The sequence below is a fragment of the Castor canadensis genome, chromosome 1, assembly GCF_047511655.1.
Source record: "Castor canadensis chromosome 1, mCasCan1.hap1v2, whole genome shotgun sequence".
Classification (NCBI taxonomy): Eukaryota; Metazoa; Chordata; class Mammalia; order Rodentia; family Castoridae; genus Castor; species Castor canadensis.
This window is the reverse complement of record NC_133386.1, coordinates 179,465,114-179,469,840: the sequence shown is the minus strand read 5'-3', so window position 1 is coordinate 179,469,840 and position 4,727 is coordinate 179,465,114. Positions and strand designations below refer to the sequence as shown.

Genomic DNA, 4,727 nt, shown 5'->3' with positions numbered 1-4,727 from the left:
CATTAAATTTTAATGGATATTATGAAGTCCTATCCTTTCCCTGACTTTAAAAATTGTGACTTTTTAAAAGATAGCCTTATGTAATGCTGAAAAAACAATTTCTTCAAAAGATAAGTGGGTTCCAATATGGGGGCTTAAGCTTGTAGTCCTAGCTCCTTGTGAGGTAGAGATTGGGAGGATTGTGGTTTGAGGTTAACCCAGGCAAAAAGTTTGGGAGACCCCGTCTCAACCAATAAAATCTTGGTGTGTTGGTACACACCTGTCATCCTACCTATGCAAGAAGTATAAATTGGAGAATGGCAGTCCAAGCTAGTCAGGGCATAAAGCTAGACCCTAGCTCAAAGATACTCAAAACAAAAGGGCTGGTGTTGTGGCTTGAGTGGTAGAACACCTGCCTAGCAAGCATAAGGCCCTGAGTTTAACCTCCTATATACACCCACACACTTCTCTACACAAATGAGTAGGGCTTTGTAGTTTTCTTTTCTATTTTTAAGATTCTCTTTCATATCACTTCCCCTCAGATTTTTAGGCTCTTATCCTTCCTGGTCTTCTCCATTAAATTAAAACAATCCTCAAACCAATTTACACTGACTAAATCATGCATTCATTTATTCATTGATTGATGAATAAGTTACTCATTTAACAAATAGTAGATGGGCAGTTACTATATCCTGGATACTGTTCCAGCTCTGAGACTACAGGGATGGAGAACATACTTAAAAATGTCTGCCTTTATGGGACTTACATTCAAGATGGAAGGGAGGTAAAAGAGTTAGAAAATAAACAAATATAAACATAAAAATAAAGAATACATGTGATGGTGGTAAGTGCTATGGAAAAAAAATAGAGAGATGGAGACAGATTTGATTGTACATATGCTCATCAAGGTAAGTATCACTGACATTTGAACAAATCTCAGAAGGAAATAAAGATCTGTGCAGCTTTGTGGAGGAATGCACTGTATGATCTTTGCTAAAGTACTGGGGAAGGTAAAATATTCTGCTCAAAGAAATAAAATGTTAATAACATATTGATAACAATTAAGGTTAGGGAGATAATTTTGATGCAAAGACCTTTTTGGAATCCTGTGAATTATCCCATGTGAGTTGCTGCACCTTGCTGGTGGGAAAGGCGAGTGCAGGAGACAGAGAGAGAGAGAGAGAGAGAGAGAGAGAGAGAGAGAGAGAGAGGAACAGAAGAATCTGTTAGGTCGTGTCTTTATTTGGTTCTCTATAGATCAAATAATAAACTTAGGTCTCCATAAATGAATCTTGATGCTACATGTTAGAACTATGACTAACGTGGTCTATCTAGGTTGGGTGGACCTCTAGTTTTCCTGATTTCATCATTTTCCTCTTGAACCCTGAGTAGTTGATGTGTCTGACACCAAGGTGAACTGTTTAGTGATGGGAAATTTCTCTGTCTTCTGCAGTGCTTATATCTCTCATGGTCTTTCTGTCAAAATTCATTGTCTTCAATACCCCTATTGGTTTTCCAGAGCACCAGACCATTTTCTTCGATGACTAATCTCTATGACAATAAGATGCTCCAGTCGAGTCACCACATATGCTGCTCAGATTGTGCCTTACACACAGACACCTAACCAAGCGTGTAAGTGAGAGCTAAACTCCACTTTGTGCTTTGTACATCAAGCCAGTACCTTGTCAAGCAGCTGTATCCACCTGGAGAAAGAGATGTCCTTTTCTAATTTACACAGAAGGAACTGATGATAGTCAAGTGGTGTTCCCTTGTGGTTGTAATCCTCAAAAGAGACACCCACAGTCTTTCATTTACACAATAGAAACACAGGGCTAACAGTGGCCCTGTTCTGGTTTTTCAATGACATATTTTCAAAGAAAACCTCTCTCTTTCTATCTTCCTACATGTGTAAGCAGACAAACCCAACCGATGTTGTGCATTTATTTTTTTCTATGGAAGGAACGCTTCTTGAATTTGCGTTGTCATCCTTGCACAGGGGCCACGCTAATCTTCTCTGTATTGTTCCAATTTTAGTATATGTGCTGCTGAAGTGAGCACTTGTGAATTTGTGCATCTACATGCACATATACACATCTTGTCTTAAGAAAAACTCATTTTGGTTTTTTTTTTCCCTAGAACACTAATCTTAGTTTTATTTATTTATTTATTTTCATTTTTCTTTTATTATTCATATGTGCATACAAGGCTTGGTTCATTTCTCCCCCCTGCCCCCACCCCCTCCCTTACCACTCACTCCGCCCCCTCCCTCTCCCCCCCCAATACCCAGCAGAAACTATTTTGCCCTTATTTCTAATTTTGTTGTAGAGAGAGTATAAGCAATAATAGGAAGGAACAAGGGTTTTTGCTGGTTGAGATAAGGATAGCTATACAGGGCATTGACTCACATTGATTTCCTGTGCGTGTGTGTTACCTTCTAGGTTAATTCTTTTTGATCTAACCTTTTCTCTAGTTCCTGGTCCCCTTTTCCTATTGGCCTCAGTTGCTTTAAGGTATCTGCTTAGGCCTCAGTTGCTTTAAGGTATCTGCTTTAGTTTCTCTGTGTTAAGGGCAACAAATGCTAGCTAATTTTTTAGGTGTCTTACCTATCCTCACCCCTTCCTTGTGTGCTCTCGCTTTTATCATGTGCTCATAGTCCAATCCCCTTGTTGTGTTTGCCCTTGATCTAATGTCCACATATGAGGGAGAATATACGATTTTTGGTCTTTTGGGCCAGGCTAACCTCACTCAGAATGATGTTTTCCAATTCCATCCATTTACCAGCGACTGATAACATTTCGTTCTTCTTCATGGCTGCATAGAATTCCATTGTGTATAGATACCACATTTTCTTAATTCATTCTTCAGTGGTGGGGCATCTTGGCTGTTTCCATAACTTGGCTATTGTGAATAGTGCCGCAATAAACATGGGTGTGCAGGTGCCTCTGGAGTAACCTGTGTCACAGTCTTTTGGGTATATCCCCAAGAGTGGTATTACTGGATCAAATGGTAGATCCACGTCTAGTGAAAAACTCATTTTGTTCCTCAAATTCTGCTTCATTAAAGCATAGGGTTGTAACCATACTGTGTGCAGACAAGCCAGGATTATTCCTAACTAAACCCTTCAGAAGGAGTGACTATCAATGAGTAAAGTCAGGTTGGTGATATTCCCCTTTTAATGCTTCACTACATGTTAGGATTATAGTGATAAAGAGAGCCTTGCCAGGTTATCCTACCTCTAGGTAGTGCTTTACCTAAATCCTTGCAAGCAGAATTGGTTATTTTGATAAGAGTCAGAAAGCATGATTTAGAGTGAGAAATGGTTCAGTCTGAAGGCCATGCTCTCAGTGGCAGACATGATGATGGTTTGTTTTGATAGAACCAGGTGGACCTTCTCTGCAGAGGTGAAGTTCTCACACCATTGTTTTGGGGTTAATAGCAAGATCTTTGGAGCTAGATGTCTAAGATTTGAATTTAAATTCTACTTCTTACCTGCTCTATGAACTTGACCAATTCCTTTAACTACTGTGTTTTCTCATCACCATTTTCTTTATCATCACTATTGTCATCATCATCATTACTACTTCATTCTTGTCCCTATTCCTTGAACGGGTATCTCCTATGGCTGGACACTATGTTTCTTTTGTCTGCAGTTCTTTATTTGCTTAAATGACTGTGCCTGCCAAGTTATTCCCAGGCACCAGATTGGGTTTTCCTTCGTGTCTGGGTTCCTCCTGAGTAGACATCCTGGATTTCACCTGGATCCAGGCATATTAATTCAGTTGGATCTAAAGTTGACAGATGGGGCTCTCTACAGGAGGAGAGAGTTAGGGTTTAATGTGTTCAGAAAAATAAACCCATAGATTGAAGAACAAATAAAATATTGCTCCTAGTATTCTTTTTAAACTAATTTGGATTAAGGTTTAATGAAAACATAGAAGATTTATATGTATAATAAAATGATAGCTATTATTTTTTGAACATATACTCTGCACAAGGCATGAGGCTAGATTTTGAAAAATACAAATCTCTTAGCAATCCTGCTAGTAGATATCCTGACGAGGAAACATGAGGAAACTTCTCACAGTAATGACAGATTTATAAGGCACAGTATTATTAGCTCTTTCTCTGACACAATTGTCCCATATATTGGCTTGATCATTTTCCCTGACCTCTGTTTACCCTACACATGTGTATAATGCATAACTCGGTATTAGATGGCAAAGACAGCTTTTCTCTGGGAACAAATTTAATTATTTTCTTACTATGAGAGTGATTCACATTCAGTCTATAAAGTTTGGAAACAATAGATAAATAACTGGACAGGATCATACTGATTTGATAAGTAGCAGAGTCAAGGCTCAGCCTTCCCCAGAATTTATGCTCTCACCCACTATTTTGTATAAAACCATTTCCCTGTGCTGGTCTCTTTTGGCTGACTCACCCACAGGGTCAAATTCGTTATTATTTAACAAACTGGCACATCTCAGTTCAGGGCATTTGTTTGTTTTGCACAGTTCCATCTGTCTTTAACATGGGTTAACAGTATGAAACTTCTCTTGGCCAGATAGGTAGCCAATTTTGGGGATAGTGTCATCATCATGATAGAAAATGTAACCAGATAAGCTGGTGGTGCAAATGTAATCAATGTCTGTACATGATAAATTGGCTCCTTTTAAAGAATGTCTAGTGATCTGTAAAATCAGGTCTAGCTTGATGGCAAATGATGTCATATTGTATGCTCGTTGTTA

The 4,727-nt window shown here is 38.7% G+C and overlaps 1 non-coding gene across 1 annotated transcript; it reads right to left on the bottom strand.

Annotated features, from left to right (window-relative positions):
• Nucleotides 1-1,929: 1,929 nt before the first annotated feature.
• On the bottom strand, nt 1,930-2,037 carry LOC141416176 (U6 spliceosomal RNA). The gene has a single exon (XR_012441013.1). It is a non-coding gene; the product is annotated as a U6 spliceosomal RNA (small nuclear RNA).
• Between the last annotated feature and the right edge of the window lie 2,690 nt (nt 2,038-4,727).